The 26,729-nt window shown below is 39.1% G+C and overlaps 1 protein-coding gene across 4 annotated transcripts in view; it reads left to right on the top strand.

Annotated features, from left to right (window-relative positions):
- The window catches only part of lrfn2b (leucine rich repeat and fibronectin type III domain containing 2b), a 151,859-nt gene that overhangs the window by 75,986 nt on the left and 49,144 nt on the right, over window positions 1–26,729 (top strand). For 2 of the 4 annotated variants that reach the window (XM_084378172.1, XM_084378170.1), the window contains exons 3-4: window positions 3,058–3,167; window positions 16,295–16,394. The gene's annotated coding sequence lies outside the window, so the exon portion shown is untranslated. Of the gene's footprint in view, window positions 1–3,057; window positions 3,168–16,294; window positions 16,395–19,792; window positions 19,862–26,729 lie in introns of all 4 variants that reach the window. The other 2 variants (XM_084378171.1, XM_084378173.1) reach the window with 2 other exon arrangements.

The raw sequence follows: 26,729 nt of genomic DNA on the forward strand, positions 1-26,729 counted from the left end.
AAACACCATCTTTTTGTAACCTTAGCCATATCATTGTGCCAAGTGCAAATAATGTAGAGAAACAGAATTTTGAAAATCCTGACATTGAATGAAAAAAATATTTCATTGAGCATAATCTAGAGTTTTGCAGAATGGTCTTACATTAACAATCTTGTAGGGGAGAGGGTTGGATTCAGACATATGTGTCTTTGTGTGCATGGTTGGATGGGTGGAGCAGGAAAAAGGAAAACACAATGAAGGAAATATAATATTAATATGGAGAGAAACCAACTGGGAGTAAAATGTGAGGGAACAAAAGCTGTGAGCGACAGAGTGAGAAAGGTATGTGGAGACAGAAAACTAGAGTAGAGACTCATGAGTGATCCTGCAGCCCCATGATAGAGGCAGCTGCTACAGTCAGTTTAACTGCTCTGCACCAAAGATTTAATTCTGATTGTCAGCTTTAAGTAGTTTTGAAATGAAAGCAGACTAAATGTCTTGAACCGATTAATTGTATGAGTCAGTTTGAATGTGTGGTAAGGATGAACATGGCCTCTGTGCTCTGAACAGTAATTAGAGAGTTGACCCTTCTCTGGAACAGAGAAAATAATGTGATCAGAAATCATAATCCATATTGAGGCTACAAAGGCTGCAGTGGACATTAAACTAGCAGGAACTAAGTAGCTTGTGGGACCTAACGAGCAGTGCTCACTCTGTGACTGATGGCTTCCTGGTTGGTGAAAGAGGAATTCTTGCTGTTTCTCTCCTGCTGAGAACCCTGTGAGAGTTTGGTGCAGCTGATGGAGCTGTTGTATGTGGACAATTTGTATCACAGAATGTCTCATCCTCTGATGGATAGCACTGCCTGCTGCCAAGACCCTCTGTCCACTACCAGAGCCAGAATGAGTCTAGCACAGCCAGCATGCCTCATGAAAGTATATCACCTATCTGTACAGTTTGTGCCTTCACTCAAGTCAGAGCTGGAAGTGTTTTGAGACTTTGTGGGAAGTTAAGTCAATTTTCAAGTCATTTTTATTTATAGAGTACAATATCACGAATCACAGTGCCCCAGTGAGCTCTACACTCTGTATATGATGGCAAGGCACCTCATGCCATTTTGTACAGAAGCTATGGTTTAGTACAAAGAATTGTCAATATTCAAATGCTATTTTTCACTACTTTAAAGGGCTGTTGGCACAGGGCCTCCAAACTAACTGCACGACAGCCATCCTTGGTACTCCCTAGAAACATGGTTTAGTTTGCTAGTTTGAAATAGGGTTAGGATAAAAACATAAAAGCAATGGAATCTTTACTGCCTCATGAAGTCTCCAAAGTAATATTCTGTCAGCATTCTGAACTTTTTTAACCCTGTTCAGCAGCGCTCCATCCACCCGAGCAAATGTTTCACAACAGCTGATAAATGGATCATGGTGTGAGACTGTTTTGTCTCCTAGAGTTTATTACAACTTTGGGTTTTACTTTCAGGCTGACAGTTTGTTTCAACTCCAGATAAAGTGGAAGATAACCTGGCCAAACAGTTTGGTAGTTTGTGATTGTCTGATCGTGTGACTGCTTGTGTTTCTTGCTGTGTTGGATGTACTATTGAGTCAAGCACATTGTCATAACAGATAGAAACCATGACCAGCACTACAAAAATAAAAGCCAAGTTGTAATAACCCAATTTTGAAAAATAGTTTTGTCCAGGAAATACAGTTCACTCAGGAACAATGATTCGAAGATATCAGTTAAGACTAACGCTAGGCGCACTTTAACGAAAAGATTCATTACAAATGTGACATTGCACTTGACATGATTTTCTTCATTGACCTGACACTCAAATGACTCAAAGTGTAGGAATAAAATTAATCAGATGTGATGTCTTCAGACCTGCTGTATCTGCTAGAGACCCAGATGCTCGATGAGAGTCAAATTACATAGGCCACAGTAGTGCAGCAGAGGTACAGTGAAGATTCGCCTGCAAACATAATTTATTATGAAATGGAACAAACAGGAAAGAAAAGCATCTACTTGAAAAAGAGTGTGAGAATCTGCCAAGTATAATTCATTTAGATGGAAAGAACTGCCCTTGAGCTGAACAACCTTCCACCACGTGTGGAACAAGCTCTCAGCATTGTTTCACCACTGTTTACCTCCACCTGTGTGAGTAACAGCTGGCACCTTGTTGAGCTGGAGATTTATTCTAGATTTATGTTCACGGCACGACTCTTGCATAGCATAAATGTATTTGGAGGCGATGTTTGGATGAAGGGTCTTCATCAGGGAAGAACAGACTAAAAAATACTGGGAGGATCGCAGTTCCTGCTTTTGATTTCGATGATTGAAATTGATAGCTGATTTTGATCGATTTTCAATTTACAATGAAAGTCGACACACCCTGAGTAGAGATCATGTGAAAGAGTTGGTTTGGATTTCCATGCTTACATGCCTTGTGCACTTTAAAGAGTTATGGATTGCTAAAATGATATCTCCTCAAATCAATCCTCCTCGCCTGGCCATGCAGCCATATCTTAGTGCACCTCCAATAGAAGACATGGGGGAGAAAATACAAGATCCATTATGAGCAGAGTTCCAAGTTCAGCTGAAGCTAATATGAGACTAAAGTAGTGCCGGCTAAAAAATGTTTACTGATTAACTGATATCAGACAGACGAGGGATTAAAGGTTTGATAAGGGTTTCATCAGAACTGATGTTTCTATTTTGCCAGTTGGGAACCAGATCAAAAATAGGAGGCAATCAGAACCTAACCACATGCATGACTTCACTAGCTTCTGTACGAAAAGTTCCAAACTACCACAATACAGTTTAGACAATGTGGGCACAGCTAATCTCTGCTCAAGGCAGGTTAGTAATCATAGGTTTCACGGACCGCACACACACAGGAGATCTGCTCTGAGAGCAATGTACAATGTGATTACTCTTTAACCTCATTGTGTGAAGCCAGAAGTTTGTGGAATGCCCTGAAAACCGATACGACCGCAGCTCTAGTATCATTTGGAGTCCGCCAGACAGGTGTGTAGACAGTGATTGATTGAAAGTCTTTGGTTTGTTTGCCCACAGGAGGTTGTGACGGTGAGGATGTGTTCGGAGCTCCAGGCACTGCAGAGGTGTGAAGATGGAGTGCTGACCTCAGGTGGTTCTTCCACCTCATAATCCTCACCGTATTCACTGTGAGTACTTCATCCAGTCACTGACGCTTTTGCCACAGAGACGTCTATGTGACTGTAAAGACTCCATAAAGTCATAGAGGAACTCACAAAATGTCAGGGCTGATGATGAAGGAAGGGCAGACTCAAACAAGGGTAGGCAGATATGGATTAAGCTTCTGGAACTAAAAGGTTGTGTCATTTAAATGTCTCATTTTAACAAGTGTCTTTAAAGAACTCTCAGGTATCACTTTGTCTGTGAAGCCAGTTAAAAGGTATTGATGTACAATTATGAGTCGCGGAGGTTTGCAAAGTGCACAGTATCTCAGCTGTATCAGCAGACACAGGGGCCATTCTGCAAAACTGGATTATGATAAGTGCCAGTCAATTTTTCATTTGTTACATCTAGAAAAATTACTACACACGCATCCACCACCCTGACCTCCACACCTTGGTAAAGTGCACACTACTTCCTGCCTTGATGCTGATCACTGGCACTACAGGAATGGTTATCCTCCCTTTTTTTCAACAAGGTATTCACATAATTACATATCATTTTCATTTTCTGGGCGTGGCACATTTTCAGATGCTCGCTCCTCATTGGGAACAATTGAAAAAAGACGCTGCTGCTCTAAAAAAAAAAAAAAAAAACACTATGTGGACACAGGCCCTGAAATATTAACTTCTGGTATATGTCAGTGTGTGTCCACAGGCTGGAACCAGGCCATAGAACCAATTCTTCAGCAAGGACACAATATGAATCAGCCAAAAATGCAGAATATGTGAATGTGGTCTGGAACTTCCAACCTTGAATCTCAAATCATTTCTCTCAGGTGTCTGCTTTCAACACATACACAAGATTCTACCATTTTAAGTGAAATTACACTGTATTGAAGCCACATGACTGAGAATAGTTGGCAGTGTTGTTAAAATGAAGCACCCAGCTCATCAGTGAGGTGGTCTCGGATATGACAGAGCAGAGGGCTGGTATAAATTAGATCTGCAACCAATGAAGGCACAAACAGTAATGTTTTTAATTTTATTTCTGTTATGTCTGCCTGCTTTACAGGGGTAGTGTGTGTAAGGTGGCTGCTTTGGAGCAGATCATAAGGGATTGGCTTTTATCTAAGATTAATATTTCAGATGTGGGCACACCACAGCAAAGAACACTTTGTTCCTTGAAAATTGACTTTTGAGGGCTCTTTTCTCAGGAAATTCGCTCACTGACCCCAAAATGTCAGCTCTGAATTGACTGCTAGGGCTGACATGTTGGGGACAGGCAAACAGGAATGTCCCCTTACAATGACAGTGTCTGCAGAATAAAAAGCACCAGTCTTTGACATCATTGCGAGAGATGCATGGTAGTGCATCAGAATCACGCTGGGCTCTATCTTATGCCTGGCGCTAAGTGTTTCAATGCTAGTTTCAGCACCTGTGCGCCCCTGGGTGTGTTGGTCTTAAAATGAGGTGTGGTCAGGCACATTGAGAAAAAAAACAAAACATTGAGAAAGCGACAGCGCCATAGACCAACAAAAAGCTGATCTAAAGTCATGACTAATTCAGAGTCTAAACATTACCTCTTAGCGCCATGCACCTCACTTGCGCCCGGATTATCTGCTGTTTAACTCCCAAAATGGATTTGGTTAAACCTCTAACACATTTGTGCCATACACTTCAGACCAGGTGCCATAGACCATTTCAATAGTGCCCCTATTATGTGAAATCAGACACATGTTTCGAGTGTCTAGGTTGTTTTTATTACATCTGTTCTCAGAAATGAGGAAATGGAAATTTGGCAGCCACACTGGAAGTTATAACTGTATTGCAGGAGTCAGATATTTGCTGTACTGTATGCAACATCCTGTTGAAAATATCATACTTTCAAGCACAGAGCTGTTTCATTAAGATGACATCCCGGGGACAGTAGCAAACTCAAAGAAACGATTTCTTTCCAGGTTTCAACTTGTTTCTGACACTGAATGCGCATCGCAATCTGTCCATGTTGTCATGGTGACGAGGTTACAACAGAATGCTGCCCTGCAACAAAGGTCCTAAAACCTTAATGAATAATCAATGATTAATGGTAGCTTATTGCTGCCGCACAAAAAAAAAAATCACTATCACAGGAAAATGTTATAGTTTTCACATTAAAACATATTGTAAGAAGGCTAAAAGCTTCACGTTAACTTTACACATTATTACAATATAAATGTTCACGTCTTACTGAGATACTTTTCACATTATATGAATATAAATTTAAACTTGGTTTGTTTAATCGGACAGGGCATTTGAAGTTGAACAGTTTCAGGCATATTACTTACATATTACAAATTATTTTCATTCGAAAGTAATAAGTTACTGTACAATATTGCTGTCTGTTATCTAGAGTAATGTGTGGCAGATTACACTCCTTTTTTGTTACTTTTACCAGAGTAAGTGCAAAAGTACATGTAGGCATCATGAAATGGGAGACGGTGATGTTGTTTCATATCGGCTAATGCAACCACAAAGCTCCACTTTACTGCTGTGTGTAGAGTGCAGATCTGGTCCATTCATGTATTAATGCAGTGGTTATCACTATGATGTGCTTCCTTTGTGTCATAATGAAACCTTCATTTTTCCAGGAAGAATCCAGCTGGTGGCAGACTGAATAGTGTAGTGAAAGTGAGACTTAAAGGGAGCTTAAAGGAATCTATACACTGTATGGTGTCATTTCTTTACAGCCATTACATTGTGACACCAGTATTTACTTCAGAATGAGAAGTAGAAGTGAAAAAATTGTCAGTTGTAAGTTTAAAGTAACATGTTCATGTAACATTTGACTTTTGTAGCGTTAGCCCTTCTGGAAACGCACATTGCGTTTCCAGAAGTTGTGATTGGCATTTTCCTGTTTTAATTTGACAATCAATCACCATAAAAATATCTGATACAGTAAGTGTTAATAAAAATCATCAGAAGTTGCAGCACTAGTTTGTTTTCCAAAATATTGTTCCTTTAACAAAAGAAACCTCCTTAAACATTGTCCAAACATAAACAGCCTAAATAAAGAACAAAGCTGTTAAACTCAAAAAGCCTTCACTCAAAATAATGTCTGATCAAATAATGTGAACAAGTGTAACAATCTAATCTAACTATTCATCAGCAGTCTGTACAACAGTTTCTGATATTCTGTGCTATGGACACATTTCAGTCTATAGTAAAAACATACTCAGGACCAACAACCTGTATTTCCTCTGGGCCCTGCAGACAGACTACTGGGCAGGACGTAGCAGCCTCTGGCCATTTAATAGGAAGCATGTCTTGCTCTAAGAGGTGGCTTCAAGAGGAATGCCTCCATTAGTTTACCATTAGTTGAAATATTATGCAGAATAAATGAGCGTATATTCAGACAGAGTACAAATGTGAGGCGTGAGTGTGTAATGTGTATTAGAGCAGGCAATAATTCAAGTGTGGAGAAAAACAAGAAGCTCTTACCTACTGATTAATTTTTCATCGTTATGTGGTGCATTCAAGGACCAAATGTTGGGAGAGAAAATGAGATACAGAGGAAGTTTTTTTTTATTTTAAGAAGGAGAAGAACATACTTTATCTTCCTGTGGGATGGATGTGAGGTGAAACAGTAAAGGGTGATTGTTGTTGTGCCACTAAAAAAGTAATTCAGAGAATATAATCAGGGTATTCATTATGAATGTTAAAGAGGAACTACACCCAACATTGTGTTTTTGTGTTTTTAGCATCTCTTAATTACTCATCACAGATCAAATAAATCAATTAAATGAGCTGGAAGCCACCCAATCACAAGAATAAATATTGGCAAAGTGCCTTCCTGCAAAACCACAGTTAAATTCCAACTATGTTTCTCTATGTTGATAAAGGTTCTCAGTCATCCAGGTCAGGGTAAATCTAGGTGCTGTATCGTAGGCAACTAGACTTGTTTCAGTTTCTTTAGGGTGGTTATACGAAAACTTGCCATTTTGTGTCCCTCCAACAAAACTGCTCAGTAAATCTGAATAAACAATAAATAATATAGATATATATATAGTTTAGTTTCCTTGATAAGCCTAGTAACATACAAACTAATTAAAAGTTTTTTTCTTTTGTTTTTAGAGTTTTAAACCCTTTTTTGTGCAAAGCATCTTGCAAGAAATGTAAAAATGGCCTGTCCCACAGTATGATTTGTCTACCTTTACTAGCTAGAAAGGCCAAAAAAGTCAAACTATCACATAAAAACTTAAACCTATATAAAGCCTCAAGTGTTGTTTCATTACTCATGAATGGATTTTATTCTTAATATGTGTTAAATGTTGAAAAAAACAAAAATTTACTCGGGTCCCTGGGTTGTTGTCAACCCTGTTACTTTCAATGAAAACACCCCTTCAGAGATAATGGACTGTTCCGAAAGTTGCACCATTCCAGGTAGTGAAATCATCTGCCTTTTATGAAGTTGATGGTGAAAAAACAAGTGAGTGTCCTCTTTTTTTAATGAATTTTCTTTGAGTTATGTAATGTCTGACAGGGGGGGACGAGCTCATTGTGTCAGCCCTGTTACTACAAAAGCATACTTTAAAAAGTTATTTGTTTGAAATTTTAAATGTACATATATAACAACATTTAAGCCTCTCATGAATGCACACCATGGTGTGTCATTACATTTACCACATGGCTAGTAATGGCTGCCAATAACATTTTTCGTCAACCCTGTTACCGTAACAAAAGCATATACTTTCGTCAACCCTGTTACCATTCTAGGGTAACAGGGTTGACGAAAGTATATGCTTTTGTGTGTACATGAAAATATACTTGTCTTTCCAATAGTATTTACATGTTTTTGCAGGTTTCATACCTAAATATCATGTTTTTCTATTTATTCTACTGATAGGCGGGCTACAATTTGTTGAGGTTACTGACCTATACTGATCTATCTTTTTAGATAGATTAAGATCTTTTTATTTTAATAAAAAAAATATTCAGATTAGTCATGTTGAATGAAAGATTTAGGAATGTCCCATTATAACTTGATTATAGCCATAACTGTAACTTAAACAAGCAGTATAACCAATACGGTAACTGTTGTCAACCCTGTTACTTGTATAATATTCTAATATAATGTAAAAAATGAAAAGACAAATGTAAAATCAACTCATTGTATATGTTAAGTAAAAGAGACCAGTAATCCACTCAAAGAAATTGTGGTATTATTATTTTGTTTTCATAACGTTTTCTTAAAACAGAAGATGCTGTGAAAGAGTCAATTGTAAATGAGCATATTCATTCATGGAAAAAAGTCAAATCCTCAATATTCTCACTTTGTAAACACACTTAGTGTAACAAGGGGGGTTGTATCTTTCACTGTATATCAGATTTGTTTTAAATTTGGATTTAAAACCTTTTCAAACAGTAACTGATATGTCAGTAACAGGGTTGACAAAACACATATGTATGTTGATTATATGTGAAAATAAATAAAAAAATAAGATGGCCTGAGATGGCACGGCACATTTTTCTGAAAGGTAAGGATATACTTCATCCAAAAAGGGGCTTAAAGACTTTTAAAACAGTACTTTGAAAATCAAACATTAAGAATGGTAAATGGCACGTTTTCGTATAATGACCCTTTAATACGTTTCCCCTCTCATCCAAGAAGCTTCTTCACTTCTAACTAATTGGAGAGAAGTTGGCTGGCTTTTAAACTCTGTGTGGGAGTGTCCTTACAGAGTTGTTAAGGACACGTGTGAGCTCTGAGTTTCAGAGTCGTTAGGGCCACTTGTGGGTCGTTGGTCAACTGGCCTTCATGTGGAATAGCTACATTGGTCCACAGGGCAAAATGTAATAGTTTCACAACCTCTTAAATTGTGAGATGGCTACAATTTTTTTTTGGCATATTATTTTCTATTGCCTGCGTCCACCTCACGTGACCGTCAACTTTCTGGCTGCGAGAACAAAAAACAAGGCTGCCATTCATTTTATTTCCAGTGAAAAATTCAATATTTTAAAATGTGTTTTGATGATATTTTTATCGAGAAATATGCACTTTATTTTCATAATCCTCGCTCAGTGAATGTATGTGGTCTTTAGTTTGCTAGTTTTTACAAAGATTATTGCAGCTTTCGCCAGAAAGACCAAGTGCCCATTTCTCTCTCACATAGTGGTAGGTAAGGTTCGAAATGTATACATTTAAAATTGGCTGAACAATGGCGATTGATGTCCAGGTTACACTAGCCGTCGGAAATCCACAGAAGAAGAATCAATACGTCACCTGTAGGGCGCTGTAAAATTGGCGTTTTTTATTGAAAGAGCACCATCAAACAGCTACACCATCAAACAGCTACATAAAAGAACACAAATAATATAACAGCCCAGATAACTACACAAAGCAAAAAAATGCAAGCCGTGGTTTCTGACGTAGCAGCGTCTATAGCAACCACCATAGCAAAGATATCATACGTAACAGCCCCACAATCTTCTGCCGAAAGCTGCATCTTCATATTTCTCGATAAAAATGTAATCAAAACACATTTTAACCCTCTCTTAAAAAAATGCATTTTTCGCTGGAAATAAAAGGAATGGTAGCAATGTTTTTTGTTCTCGCAGCCAAAAAGCTGACGGCCACGTGACATGAACTCAGGCAATAGAAAAGAATTGGCCAAAAAAATTGTAGACATCTCACAATTTAAGAGGAGATATTGTGAAACTACTACAATTTGCCCTGTGGACCAACGTAGCTATAACACATTTTCATGTGAGACTGGGTTGTCTGTTGCATAAGTCGTCTTTTCTCTCTACAGCATAGGTGGCGAGTGCAAATGTGTTACAATCCATACAGATCCACAATAGCCACATATATGGGAAATGTACCAGGTTGAAATGCACCAGAATTTTTAGTACCATACAACTTCTGGGAATTTCCAATCTGGGTCATTATCAGGTTCGATCTAAAAAGAAAAAAAAAAAAAAAAGTCTTTATCTGTGAAAATCAATAACAAACAGAAAACAAAAAAAACATTTGCTGTAAGCCCTAATTGAAAAAAATATTACTGGGAACTGAGCTCTTTGAAAATGTGTTCCCCTATTCAACAACAAGAAAATCTATTAAGGCTTTCCATCAAACTCATTATCTTTCATCTCTTCTAATTGACTTATAAAAAGCCTTGGAGTCTTTCATCTCGATAACCTAAAGCTAATGAGCTTTGCAGGTGTACCATGGTGTAATCATGGAAAGTAGGTTATTAAACATTTTGGTGCAGCAGTGATTTTCTGTCAGAATGGATTAACTTCATCTCCGGGAGAGATCTGCTCACACAAAGGCCTCCCACAGCACCGAATGCATTAACACACACACACACACACACACACACACACATGCATACATACATTAAGTGCTGCCTGCTCCGTCTGATCAAACTTCATTACTGCAGGATATAGAGCTCTGCCCTTGTGCCATGATGGTTACTGGCCTCTGACACTCTGAAATGAACCCTTTAAATGTTCAGTACTCCAAGTGACAGCTGGACAGTGTGTGGTACAGAACAGTGTGGCTAACAATGAAAAATAAAAACGAAAACTGATTCTAAAAACTGGAAAACCAGTGTTTTATGGTACAGGATATATTTCTAGTGCCAGGCATTCCAGGGTCAATCATCATCACCAATCTAAATGGCATCAATCCAGTAATCAAGGCTCAATCTCTTTTCCAATTTTTACCCCTACCCTTTTTCGGGTGCCTCCTTGCCCCTCAGAGCAGCGTTACAAGGGGTAGCGGTTGAAATCTCACCCTATGAAATGGGACAACCCTTCAAGACCCTCATACATGTCGATGTTAAGTCAACAGAAGCACCTGGGCTTTTCCAATATGGCGTCTTAAACTGGCCCCGATTGTTTTGTGTTTGTTATAAAGAAAAGGACCATAATTCATTAAAACAACAGATTGTTCTCATAAGTTTGAAGTGTGCCTCTGATAAATCTGTTTGGCGGACCATGTAGCCCCAACACTTTACTCTACCCCTTTATCCCAACAAGAATCAGGACTCCCTACCCCTAGACATAAACGTGCAAAACAGAGGGGTGGGGCTAAGTGGTAGGTGCAACAGGTGTTTTGGGATTGGGCCGAACTTATATTTACACTACTACTAACACTATATTTAAGTGATTTTTGGTCTTGAAATTGAAGTCGTTCCTCAAATGTAGTCAGTTTTCTTTCTTTTTTTTTTTTTAAGCTTCCTCAGACAGATTTGTCAAGGATTCAGTTTAATTAGTAACATTTAGTATTTCCTACAATCAGGAACTCTCTATTTTCACATTTATCCATAGATTTAGGGCCCCAACAGATGTTGAATGGATAATGGATAACTCAACTTGTGAAGCAGCTGGATTTGCAAGACCTCGTGATAATGCAATCGCACACTTCCATCTTACGAGGATTCAAACTATGTGCTTATGGCCAAACACATTGGCATTGAAACTAGAAGCGTAGTTTTGGTGTGATGACCAGCTGGAGAAACGACTGTTCATTTGGAAACAACAGTGGTATTCATAAGAGGTTAGTTTAGATGCTACAGCACCACTTTCATCAGTTATACAGAAAGATTTTCTCAATGGAAAACATGATTTTCCCCCCACTGACTTGGGTAAGAGCTTGATTTACTAACTGGCTCCACTGGTGGTAGCGCTCTCCTACTGTTGATCTGATGATTGAAGTTGGCCCTTGATGACGGTGATGGACAGCGGAACATTCTGCACTGAGCAGAGTCTGCTATGACTTCATGATATTGGCAGCATGACTGTCTTGTACACAGTTTGCAGTTATTTCAACAATATATCAACAGTACTAATAATCTAATAGTGTCATACATAACAATGTATTGGCCATTTTTTCTGCCTAACAAGTACATTTACTTTGATACTAGTATGTTTTATTGCTAATACTTTAAAGAATTTTAAATGCAGGACTTTTACTTAAATTTTGACATTGTTGTATTGATACTTTTGCTCACATAAAAGATCTGAGTACTTCCCCTACCCCTGGTCTGAAATACCATTGTATGACACACGATTAAGACCTATGTTCATTGGAACTAAAGAGCAAGTCCGGAAGTATAGACCCAATCCAAAAAGTGCACTTGAATAGAAGCATCCATATACCTTTTTTCGTTCATACATAAAATATGAGAATCACCAATTTTAAGGCTGTGAAGTGTTCATATACTGAAGCTTGAACTGTGGGATGAACATGCTTCACTGAGCTCAGATCAGCTCCCACACAGGAACTGATCTCATTTTGTGCTCAGTTGCTCTTGTGCATGTTTAACACAGGTGTGGTTGGATAACAGCAGGCCTCTACACACTGTTTCAAGTGACTCCACTCATTGTGGTCTGATCTTGTTTTTTTACTGAGTTAAAGATTCATCTGAGTGCCTTTTCTCAGCACCACTATTCCAAAATTATAAAAATACTCACTGTTTCCCACACTTCGCTGTTACAACCAAGGCCACGCATGACACATTCACATTCTGATCTTTCTATTTTGGAACTGACAGAAGCTAATACTACCCAGAACAAGAAATAAGGAGGTGTGATCGCTCAGCTGTTGCAATTCGGATGAATATGCAGATGCAGGTTTCATGAGGCTGGTGTTTGACAGGTTGGCTGGATGCTCGTATCCTATTTACATTCTGTAAATGATTGTGGGATCAGGCTGCCGTGTCAGTGCATCTCATCTGCTCATTCTCCCAGACAGGATTTGCAGATATTGACACGAGGTCTGCCTGTGGTTCTGTTCTGTTCTCACCAAAGACTTAAAGCTGTTAAAGGAAAAAAAAAACAGCCCACCCCACACACCGCTCTCTTCTGTTTCCCAAGTCAGAGAGTTGCCAGAGGAAAAATGTTAACAATCAAATCCCTTCCAAGTGCATCCATCGGTCAAATTCACATTCCTTGAACTCAGAGGGTACAAGGGTAGGGTTGGAAACAGATCAGACATCTCAGCTAACAGCACTAGGAAAGGAAATTAAGTAATTCGCTCCGAATAGGAACACGTTCTGAATAGCTCAAATGTGAAATGTGTAAATTAGCAGTAAATGTCAGCACAGTACCAACCAGAAGTCATTACCGTTCATCTCCGTCCCAGCAGCGCTTCCACAGAGACTAGTTACAGTGACACTGGTGTTATAGGAACTGATCTCAGGAGGGTTTTCCTGGACTCGAGCCGGCCGTTACTCTATTAATCATAGCTGGACAGGAAGCTATTTTAGCTGAACATCTAATTCTTCTTTCACGTTATTTCTTCTAGTGTGCTGTTTGTGGTGGAGCAGAGTGATGTATGTGGAACTTTCTGTGTGTGTCTGACTTTGTTTGTGTGTATATACATATATAAATCTATAGAACCTATTACAACTATGATATCATTGCTAGCCCACTGTTGAAAGCAAACCTACACAACACACTACGCAAGTTTTATATGCAATAGCTATAAATAAGCCATACAAAGCAGTTTCTGTCACTGGCAGCTCTGCAAGTAGCAGTACTTCCATATTTAGCTCTTGTAACTATGGAAATATGGACTAAATCATTAAACCTGGTGCAGTGTATGTTTTCTTGCCAACAATTTCACAAAACTTACAAGACATTCCATGCAGCAATTATTTATACTTGTTTCAGTGTTCTTACAAATGACACTCTTGACTTTGTACTGTTAAAAGTTAGCATTGAATGTGGTCCTTAAAGTACATAATGCAGCAGCTTGGTCGGTAGCCTTAAGCTTCAAACTATGATGTTCTACCTACCCCTCTAGTGTCAGTTTAAGACGTGAGGGGCTCTGCGGTCTAGTTAACAATAAAACGTATAGTTGGACTTTCAAAATAAAGCTTGCTGAGAAGTATTTCACATCTTATGACATATTATGACTTTGACTGCTATTGGATGGTTAAGTTGGTTAAGTTTAGGCAACAAAACTACTTCATGAGATTTTGGAAAAGATCGTACTTTTGGTTAAAATAACTAAGTTCAGACTATCAACTCACTTTAATGTCACTGTTGAGTCTTCGTCACAAACAGTAAACAAACCCAGGTCTCCGAAGCGTCCAACCACCACCACCCCAACAAAGACCTTTCTCATTCTTTATACCACTGCACTAGAGGGTAAGAAGTGATGCTGGAGTCATAATTACAGCTGTATTTAATGCTCTGGCAGTGAGAACAGGTGATAGGACAAGTTCCTTAGCAGCTGGTGAGGAAATCATTACAACAATTTGCCTCTCACAGTCCATTGTGTTGTTGAAGGACACTTCAGCATGTGGTAGAGTTGGGGGTCCAGCTGGCAAATCTGCGAATAATCTGTGATTAGTTTCCTGAGTGATATGCCCAGGGCCGCCTCTGGCCAAGTTGGGGCCCTGAGCAGAATTTTATTTTGAGGGCCCCCCCAATTACAAAATGACTCTTTCAACAATGGAACAAGCCTTTTACAGATGCACACGTCTGCATTTTCTGGATGCAAAGTCATCAATGAGGTCATCATATGACAGCTGCTGTGCCACTTCTGAGTTGATGCTTATGATAGCCAGGCCACTCAAGCGTTCTTGCGCCATTGATGAGCTTCAGTTTTTGCTCAGCAAAGGCAACTGTAACAGGGAGAGTTACTGCAATGGTGCTAGCCTCCTCACAAAGATTAAAATGCAATTAATGCAAATACGACTACAACTAATAATAATATTCATTATGATTTGATTTGATGATATTTCTATATTTAAATATTTTTATATACTTATGTATACATTCAGTACATAATTCAGTAAGGATTATCTTAATTTATCTTATTTTATCTAATCTTATACTGGTATGAATTAAATTCACCAAAAGATGGCGACATTTTACCTCCATAAAAATAGCCCAAATCTTCTACTGATAGCATAGATTGATAGGCTATAAACCTGAGCCAACATACAACCACCAACTGGTCAATTAACCGCTCCTTTTTCAACAGAGCTGAATGTATAGCAGTTAACAAGACATTCAATAAATGATAATCAGGGCCGCTGGAAAATTTAATCTCCAGTCCACATCTAGACAGAATTATCCTCTCTTCTGTCTCATGATTAGCAGGCTAGCAGCTGGGGTGTAACATACCCACCTTCAAGTGAAGCACGAGCCTCATCTTGTTTTGACTTTGTCTTTCTTTTGCTTGCTCCCGATTCATATTGCCGTTTGGAGGCCATCTCTCCACCTGCATACAACTGCCTGTCGGCGCATCTGACCGCTGATTGGTCAGATGCTGCGTGCTGTCAATCATTGGGGCAACGTGTGCGGTGTCAGATTACTCGTCTCTTTTTTTTGTCTCTCCTGCCTCGGGCTGACTCGGTGCTCTACGCGCGCCTCACGGCAGGGATGCGCATCCTTTGCGCATTTGCAGAGAATTTCTCCTGTTAATCTCACGACTTTATAGTGCTAAGAATAAAATGGGTGTTTCTCAGTTTCTGAGTGGGATACATCGCATGGTACCTGACAACCCAACCCAGAGCTGAGCATGCACAGGAGACCCTGTCTGACATGCATTTTCTAACTATGCTCGCTCAAGCCCTCTGTTTCTCTCAGTTTGCCACTGAAAATGGATAAACAGGTCCCAAGAAGAAGAAATACATTTACAAACTTCAGTCACTACGAGACCTTCCTCGCTATTGACATTTAGATGTGATTAGAATAACTTCATTATCCAGCCAGAGCAGGGAAATTTGAATCCTGTTTTTTGTGATGTAAATTTTAGATGTTGACTTTGGATTGCTTTTTTGTACATTTTGGTTTTTAAAATGTATTTTTGCCTAAACCTTTAAGACTAAGAGAAAGTAATTTTTTTTAACATGAGTGTATTTACTCCATTAATCTGTGGGGTTTGCCTTATGACTAATGTTGGTAGGTGTGGGTGTAGTCAGGAGGTAGTTATGAACTTTTCCTTTAAAATCACAAACTATACTTGTACTTTTAAGAAATGGTCAAAAGTTTTGTAAATTAATACAAAATAAATGAGCTCCACCATGTGAAAACAGTGGCATGTTCCCTTATGTGTTTCTGCAGGGTGCTTGTTAGAGCCTGCACGCCCGACTGTGACTTTTTGTGTGACAAGGCATGCCTCAGCTGAAAGTGTGCTGTCATCCTATGTTCTCCAGGTCATCTGTTTCTGTTGGTGTGGGAGTGAGAGACGTGGAGGCTGTGATTAGCGGGCTCAGCCCGTGAGTGAACCTATGGCAGAGAGACAGCACAGTGCAGGTAAGAAGTGCCAAAAACACAGAGAGCCAAACACACAATCTGTACCCAACTGCAAGACAACAAAACAGGACAAAGTGTACAAGGACGTACCTGGGGAGGGAACCTTCTGTCGCAGATTGTAGTTCATCATGAATATCTAAAGCCTTAGAGGCTGACACACAGATACAGTGAACAACACACAGAGGATTATTACAGTGTTTCAAAAAAACAAAACTATATTTCAGTCCTTTGTGCTACATCAATTTTAGAAAATGGAGTGCTGATGATGAGTTCAGGAATATGACAGTCTGGGGAATGAAGCTGTTCTGTAGTCTGGTGGTATGACAGCAGATACTTCTGTATCTTTTGTCAGATGGCAGCAGGGTGAACAGACTGTCTGGGGTGGGTGGGCCGACATTTTGTCAGTGTTCCCTGGTGTAAAAACTATGAAATGGATGCATTCTCTCTAAATCATCAGCTGATCTATAAGCTCATATTGTATCAGTAAATGCTCAATTTCTTAAGGTCCGTAGTATGTTTCAAGTGGTCAGCAGAGCATCTAACAGTGTCCAGAGTGTGTAGTTTTTTCTGAGAGAACCCAAAGTAGAATAGGGATCATCCTTTGAGGAGCATCAGTGTGCCGAGTAATTCCAATATAAATTGGAATTTTGGCTTGCTGTTCCAGTACAAAGATCAGATGGTCAGCAAAATGTAGACAAAGGGTTGAAGTAGTGGGACCATTGAGTAGACACTAATCCAAACCCAATACCAGTAAAAGCTGAAATTATTGATTATTTCTTACATTTTCCTGAGCTTCATAAAAGTTATCCTATTAAGGCTTTCCGTTTTGTTGTCTGATTTTAATAATCTAATGGTTGTGCATCAGACAGTAGGCCATAATTCCCATTGTTTCTGGCACACTACCATCTTGGACTGAACCTGCTGAGCTGGGATTGACCTTTGGTGCACTCCTTCTGATTGGTAGAGCTGACCACAGGATGCAGATACGTTACATCTGATTGCTGGCGCCGACTACAGACTTTTTGACATACACATACTGTATTCAAAAAGCTGCAGTAAAACAACTGTGAGGAAAAGGGGAATTGGTAACTAGCACAGTCTTCGTGCTGTAGGAATAAACACCAGAGGCTGTAGTGTTTGTACTTAAATAAATTAATGTTTGCAAAAAGCTTCTTGTCCATGTCAGAGGGTGGAAAACTTTCTCAGTAATTTTAAGCAGTTCTCCTGAGATACTGAGATATTTGGAGAAGTCCTGATTTCCACCCAAACACACCATGAGATTATACTTTTGCCTCCTCTACCAACTAAATTGACTTCTCTTAAGTCGTACTCACTGCTGCTGCATTTAAGAGTAACCAAAGCAGCTCATGTGCAAGTAACAGTGGAAGAAATAGAACTGAAGACAATTCATACATTTGAGCTGTGAAACTGGAGCTGAAGCAGGTTTGGATGAGCAGCTGACGCATGCGCTTGGAGCCAGGATCAGTGCTGTGTGGGGTTCATCATTCTTCAAGCCAATCCACAGATGTCCTTAGCAATGACAGATGCTTGACTTTAAAGGCATTGGCAGCAGACGCCTCTTTCATCCACAGAGGGCAACCATGCATCACCTCCAGCCCTCAAACAGCAAATCAATCTGTTGTAACCAGGTGGGACAGGAGACCACCAGGAGTGACAAAGGCGAATCAAAGAGCCAACAGAAGAAAGCTGAAGGCAGTGCTCATTCATTCACTGGAGGCAAACTATAATTAACTGTATTTGTGCAGATGTGCATGACTGTGGTGGATTCCTTTGTTGTCGATTTAGTAAAAGCTTTAGATGAAGTCAAAGTCCATACTGAACAGAAAAAACAGGAAATATTTTTTTTTCTAATCAGTCATTTTAAAAATGGATAACCCAGCCAGTCTTCTATAGATAAATTACCAATAGGAGTGAGGTTGTATTTCGACTGTTGGACAGATGACCAGTGTTGGGTAATGTGAGTAACTAGTTAAGTTACAGGATAACTACCATTAAAAAATAGCTTGTTACATAACTGCATTATGTACTTAGAAAATGTTGTGTTAGAGTACTTTAGTGTCACCAAAAAGTACAGTAAAACCTCTTTGCGACTTGTTGTGCATGTAAGTTAGCCAACTGCACATGTACCTCTGAATGTACTGACTCTCGCGTCATTTTGTAGCCTTCTTTACGGCCCACAATCGGTAACTCCACAGCCTAATAAAAGGAATGACAGCAGAAGAAAGAGCTGCAAATGTTATATTGTGTCTAACAATCTGACAGCGAACTGGGCAGAGGCATACAGTATTAGGCACAGCTGTTTCAATGAAAACAATACAACACGGCTTTTATAGCCAGTTTATGATGTTTAAACATGCAACTAATGAACCCCTAAACAATGAGAGAATAATGGGAATATTTCCACGAAGTTAATGCTGTCCTCTCTGCCATCTCACTACATTGAATCAGCTAGCTACACATGCACACTGACACAGCTGTAGGTTTACCTTCAGCTGGCACGCAGCCACCTGCTGAGCAGCATGAGACAAACAGATCAGTGACATGCTTCAGGGATTTTCTTTATTTCTGTGGAGACAAAAGGAAAGGACAGGACAGCACTTTTTGATGAATGCCCTCAGAGCTAAACTTCATCTTTGTGTTTCTGTGTATGTGTATTCTAAACCTCGCCAACGTCTTAGTTTTCACTGTATTGGGTTGAAATTTGTCCCGAACATCAAAGAGACCCCAAAGATCATTTACAACGTTGATTCATTTAAATAGTTATTGCAGAATGGACATAGCAATCGGATTTATAACAATAAAACCTTAATTTTACCCAAATCTCCTGGTGGAGATCTTAATTTTCGTTTTCAGAAATTCATATCTGAACTTGTTTTCACTTTTTTTTTCAACTAAAATATCTTAAATAAGTCAAAATATGTTGTGGGCTTTTCAACTCCATATGAAACTATGTTTTGCAAGTTATGTGGCAATCTATTTTTAAGCAGGAACAAAAAACTTCTAGATGTGACAGAACAATATTAATACTACACAAATAATACAACATTTGGTGGCAAGAAAGTGAAGACTTGTGAAGATATACATTTTCTGAAGTGGGATTCTTTGTGTGGGTAAAAAAATTATTTATTGTTATTAATTTGATTCATGAAAACAATGACCCATTTTCACCCTGATGCTTCTAAAATCTTTTCAGAGAGACTGTCCTGGGTGATTTGGATGTTGTGCAGGGAATACACATTTAATTATTAAGAATTAACAGAATTTCAGTGAGAACCACTTCATCAGTCTTTACGTCACTGAACAGGTTAAGCATATTTACTTTAATATATTGATCCTTCAGTCCTGTAATGTTGTGGTTCCTTTTATCTCCTTTAAAGCAACAGGACAGAGCAGAGTTGTGCATTTCCTCTTGGAGAGAATGACATTTCCTACAGACAGGATTTCAGGTATTTTTCCAGTCATTTTCTTTCTGCCTGGTCCTCTTATCCCTAAAGAGCCTGAGCAGCGACTGCAGCTGAGTGGATCAATCTATGAATTGCCTGTGAAATTCAGAGCGTTCCCAGGCTGAAATCCCTCTGATTACATTTCACGGATAATGTGGAGATTTTAACGCACCACGCTGAGTGTACACAATCTCTGGCAGACCTTCCAAGTATTGAGTTGCATTCCCTTATGATCAACTCCACTGGCTTGAGGCTTCAAGTCTTTTCAGATCACCTCATTCATCAGTTAGTCCACAGCTCCTATTCAGGACTGATGCAAATGGGATGATGAAATCAATGAGGGATCAGAGTTTGCGCTTGCACTCACTCACTCACTCAGTCGATTTAATTGACAGTTTTTTAATGGAGCGCTTTTTATCAAAGTTTCAGTGTTTTCATTTTACTGAACTGTAGCCCTTTATGTAGGAGCAATTTGTTTAATTGTTAACATGCAGAAATGGCAGCAATGTTTCACGGCCATCCTCACCTGAACAACAACCATCTAGGTTGACTGTGAAAGCAGCTCATGAAGACGTTTCTTGTGAGTTGCCAACCTCTAGAGGTGACAGTGTCCGGAGAGGCCGGGGACGGATGGAAGGGTTGAACAAACACAGGACTTTCATTCAGGAGACAGCTGTTCATTTCCAGTGTGAAACTAAAAGCCACATGGTTGATCTACATCACGTACATATCGTAACTTAAATTATGTCTGCACTGTACATACTGGCAATCGACCTATTCCTTCGTTAAGGTATGACAAGGTATGTGTTGGTTAATAATTTAATGTAACAGTTTTTTTAATCATTTCTATGCAGGGCTTTACTATTTTTTTTTAGCACAAATTCTGCTCTTGTTTTTCTCTTTCACTGAAGCTCAGTAGCAATGCCAGCTCAGGTTCAGATCCTGCGTTAAACACTAATCAAAGTAACAATCAAAGTCCTTTATTTCTTACAATGCATTTTTCTCCCAGGCTTTTCTGTCCTATTGTGAATACATATTTAGTGGGCAATACTAAATACATGTCTTCCTCAACAGAATAATATTGACCTGTGTGTGCAGTCTTCAAACCCCATGTAGTGTGAACAATACTCCTTTTTAAGACCTGATTTATATTAAGCTGGCGTGTCACCTTTCATACCTGTTTAAGAGCAAGCTGAGTGACAGGTAAAAAACTCCGCAACATGGACCCATGCTGTTGAGTCTGATGCAGTGTTTGCTTCACTGATAAGTTGATTCAGTATGTCAGCAGGTATTACGCCTGTCGGCCTTCATGCTGCAGATTATCATCTCCCAGAATCAGAGGGGCTGGGGCAATCTCAGCTCTCATAGATCAAAGTCACCCCTCCCACCACCGAGGCTGGGGCAGACCTTACTGAGGCGCAAAAGGCAGAGCACCACAGGCGGCACAGGGGTCAGAGATCAGGGAGGTAGCACTGTATTCATCAGGCAACTCAAGCAGTGCTCAGCCCAGACAGTGACAGACAGGGGAGACAACAGACCGGCTGTATGTATAAGACTAGGGCAATAACAATATTATTGTGATATGTATTGACATTTTTGAAGGAAAAAATGCTGACAGTCAAATTAATCTTAATTTCGTGTGTGTGTGTGCGCGCGCGTGCGTGCGTGCGTGCGTGTGTGTGTTTTGTCTGTTTTTTGTAAAGTGAACAACATTCGTTATACGAGTGTAGAAGGTGGAGGGAGAGTCTGTAACCATAACTGTCTGTCATTTCCATGTGATTCTTCACAGCAGCAGTAAATCAATGCGTAGCAGCTAACTGTTACTGCAGCTTTTTCTTCTTCTTGTTCTGTTGTATGGCGGTTGGCAACCAGTGTTAAGGTGCATTACTGCCACCTACTGTAAGAAAGAGAGCAAACAAACAAACAATTTAAGAGGCACTGGATTGTTTACACAATATTATCATGTGTCTATTAGTAACATGATATCAATATTTCATTTTTTGAGCATCATTGTAATTGTCAATACTGGATATCGGCAACACCCCTCTATAAGAATATACGTACTGTACATATAGCGAGAAATAAACTTGATTTAATAAAAAGGACATCTGTCTGACGGTGTTGCTCAGTATAGGTTAATTAAAAGAACTGAATGTCTCTCTAATGAGCTGATATAGCCTACTCACCTCCCCTCAAAAGAAAAAACAGCTCAACATTCTGTGATAAGACTGTGAACCATGTCTAATAGCCTCGGCTCCTACTCTCCCCCACTGAATCATCCTGTAGTCTCCCACATCCTCCTTCTCCACTCACTCTAATTTGCTCCAATAAGAAAAAATCCCCTCCACCTCAATCCTTAACTGGTGTTTTCACTGAGTCTCTGTTTGTATATGTTGCATTTCTTTTCTACGACCAAAGAGATATGTTTGTTGCATCTATTCTGAGACTTGTGCTGCATACTGACCACGTGGTTTTGCTTTTAATATTGGCATTGACTCTTGTTCTTATAAATAGCACTGGATACAGTTCAAATGCTTTACATGTTCATTTCTAATGAATGCCAACATGACTTAGCTGTAGCCCTTGTCTTTTTGTATTTCGTGAATTTTATATTTCTTCCCAAGAGATCCACTCACTCACTCACATCTCAGTGATTAGTAACCAAGACCTGCTGCAATAACAGTTATTACAGTTTGACACTAAGTCACATTTTTCCCTGAAATTGAACAGGCAAAGCAATACATTTCTACCAAGATCACAAGACAAACATTTATGACAAACCTATAAACATCTCTGATTTTGAATAAAGAGCTGCTTAGTAAACGCTGAATTTATAACATGTGAATAGCCTTCAGCTTTGTAGCTGCTGAGAGCCTTGAGCACTGCAATGTTTTCATCCCACCCTGGATTACAGCAAAAAGCCTAAACACAAATAATAATTTGATGATGTTGAAGCCTGACGTGTGTCAGCTCAGATATATCAAACACAGGCAAACACCATCGATAAATTACTAATACATTCAGATTACATCAGATTGTATGTCCCCTGTGTGATGAGATAAACAGTTACATGATGCTGAATGTCATAAACCAGGAGTGTTGGAGACAAATTAAATAGGGTTCACATATCTAAAGAGGCTATATTAATGTGTAACAACACATCAGTGTAACACAGTAACACACGGTGTCTCTAGAGCAGCTGCTGGAAACTCTGAGCTGATGTTTCCCCTGTACATGTTACAGTTACTTAGTAACAGTACGACTACCTGTGAAATAACATGTGATAAGTTCTGATCAGTTTGTGGACTGAATTCATTTTAGTGACAGTCAACGTGTTTCATTTCAATTATCACAAGATCATGCTTATGCTATGTGAACCTTTAAACAACACATTTCAACAGCTTTCTGTTATGATGCAGAATAAAGAACAATGAGGTTCTGGATGTTCAGTAAGTAATTTAGAAGATCTGCATTCATTATGTACTTCAAAAGAGAAACACAGTACTGAGGTGCACAGGAGAGCTGTCATTTGACTTAACTATATGATCTCGTTTTTATATAATGAATCTTAGAAAGGAAGGCTGAACTTAAAAAGATTTGATAGGATTCAGTATGGAGATGGATTAAGAAAAAAAATGTAACTTCCCTATTTAACTCCCCTTTACCCAAAAGTAATCTAAACTTTAGCAGGCAAGCATTGTGACGAACCAAAGAACACGTTATGGTACCTCAATAACTGACCAGACCATAAGCCAATGACTGTTCATATATGACTGTTCCCACAAAGACATGAAAACTACAACGTCTGACCACGGGAAAGCGACAGGTGAGGCCTTTGTGGCCAAATTAATAATGCTATGAAACTGTCACAGTTTGATAGGGTTGAGATGCTATGTATGTGACATAGCTAAAGTACGTTGGGTAAATTAAAAGAACTCACCATTGACTTTTTATTTTGCACTGGACACAAACTGCACTCATCTGACTGAAAGACCTGTGCTTGTTTGTCGATCCTCCGCCTACATCACATCACCTGATTTCCTCCTTTGCTCCCCTCATAATTACTATGGCCACTAGAGGTCACCCCCTCTGCAATCATAAATATGTAAACAGCATGCATCACACCTTTTACAACACAGTATGCTTCAGGCTGCTCCTCAGTGAGAGATTTCAGTTAATGTGCTGTGTGAAGAAGAGAGAGGAGAGGATGTTAATATCAGTGAGCGCATCAGATTGCCGTGCTCTGTGAAGGTTAATTGGTACCACTTCTGTGGCTAGAAACACTCTGTCTTTCTACATCAACACCACGCAATGCAAACACTTGAATTATCAGGCAGAAGAAGAGCTTTGTACATCATTACCTCAAATGCCTCTTCACCAACAACTTGTTACATGAGACCAGCATTTGTCAGCTTGTCAACTTCCTGGATTCAGCATATACCCACTTGTTAACAATCTATTCTGCTTACAAGTTAATGGGAATGTGAAGACAGTTGAATAGCCTGCATCTCAAACGCAGAGCAAATCTTCAATGAAAACACTCAGAGTCACACATTTGCCCCAATGTGCACCTGCCCAGGTTGAATCTGCATCCATTTACCACTTCCCTTTAACTTTATACAATCTAAAAATTACAAAATATTAAAATATAAACAAATATTTAAAAAAATCTTCTCATCAGACCTGAACACACCTTTAGCTTACATACATAACCAGGTATTCATTTACACGCGCTGCCACAGAGCGAACAGCGTGGGTGGAAAGACTTGATCTAGTTGTCATCTTTAATCAAAGCCTGGTTATTAGTCGGGTTTGTCCATCTGTCAGAACGAGGTCCTGTATCTCCACAACTACTAGCCAGATTGTTTTTACATGTAGTATTCAGTGATGATGATTCCTTTGAGTCAGGTGATCCCATTGCCCTGTCTCTGAACACAACTACACACATTTTCAGGTAACCAAAATGGTCCATGATGAGGTCAAAACAATCCACACTATGTATTTCCATGAAATGTGTTGTGGATTTTTGTTGTCCACACTGGATAAAGCCTGATATTTTGATTGATCGCTCATCTTTCCTTTAGCACCACCATCTGTCCTACATTTCCACATATTACATAACAAATACAAGAGAGAATATTGATGTTGGATTATTATGCAAAAACCCAGATTAAGTTCAAGTATTTTTTTCCACAGTACCTGCATATAGCAACTGCATTAAAATGGTTGATGTTATGAACATATCATGATTATGAGCAAATACAATAATGTTAATGTATGGTTAAGATAAGGCAACTTGTGCAAAACATGGAAGTATGATAAATCACATCCACCTCTTTGTCCTACATTTTGTCTTGCTACATAAAGGGAACACCGCTTCCTGCGCTGGGTTAGTTGGCATTAGGCATAAAAAAAATGTTTGCAGAATGGTTCAATATGAATGTAATTTCATGGAAGACTAGACAACATCACTGACATGAATTACCTGGGCCCATAAATCAGAAATCAAATCAAAAGGGATTGACCCTTCTATTTTCGTCACCCAAAGAGTTTCCCTCTAGCACCATCCGCAGGACAAAATATCAACATTTTTGTGTAATTGTACAGCCTACTCCTTTTTTTAGTTTTCGAGAGACACACCTCTGAGAAGGTTGTGTATTCCCAACCAGCAGCAGGCAACACTAAAACTGGCCACACTGATCTCAGTACAGTCTTACATACTGTAAACTCTCAAATTAAAGCTGGCATTTAAGAATTGGCTGCATTGTAAACAATAGATGGGCTCCAGCAAGAGTAAAGAAAGGCTGTTTGCTAAGATAAGAGATAAGATGGAACTGTTTACACTGTGAAGGGCAGTGTGTTACTTCAGTATAATGCAGGTTCACAGCACTGTAGCACTCTGCTGCTCTGACTTTCTCTTTTTAACAGAAGCAGTATTTTCATTCACTCAATCATTCCAAGCATGTCTACTTCACTTCCTGCCCATTAAAAACCTTCCAAAAGCTCAAAACCCATCATAACTTCCCCTTTTATTGCAGGCTTTTGTTGTAAAATGCATCGGTAGTATAACGTTTTATTGACATTAGCTTAACATGTATAAGCAAATGGAATTGATTGGTGAATTGTACTGGGTTAGAGATAGGCTGACAAATCCGCTGGGCCAATAAAAACAGCCAGTATTTATGTATATAGTGTACATATCAGTCCCGGTGTATCTGTTGCTGCCGTGTAGCTCTGGGCGGGCCTAGGTGGGCCGTGGCCCGCTCACGTGGCACTCATGCCTACCCAATCAGAAGGCTTCTTGATGGATCATCCACTGAATAGCAGTCAATGAACACTGTTTCAATTTTCTGATCACATAACCAATAAACATTTTAAAATTCAAAGGCAGCCTGGACACTAAACTTTTTAGTTTAAAACAACTAGTTGTTTTTTTTAACAGTCCATATGATGGCAAGTATTCTTTCCAAAACTTATTTAAAGGGTCCTTATCAAGTAAATATGGACCAAGTGTTGAGTTTAATTTAACAGCAATAAGTCAATCAACTATATTTACACTCTCATTAACAATGACGTCAAGTCAAAATAACTCAAAGAAAAGGAGATATTCTGACAAAGAAAAGGCAGTTATCATCCATACAGGCAGTTAAAACTATTATTATAATTATATTATAATTTGATACAATTTTAAATAATTAAAATGTAAAATAACATACAGTAATATAAAACCCCTAAAACTTTGTGATTATGGGGTTTAATTTGAAGGAAAATTAGAAATAATTAAATGTAATGTAAAACAGTCACGATGAAAATGATTGAATGTTAATATAATAGTTATATGAAGTGGGAGCGGATCCAAAAACAAGGAGGA

This window comes from Pagrus pagrus, assembly GCF_965226575.1.
Source record: "Pagrus pagrus genome assembly, chromosome: 16".
Taxonomy (NCBI): Eukaryota; Metazoa; Chordata; class Actinopteri; order Spariformes; family Sparidae; genus Pagrus; species Pagrus pagrus.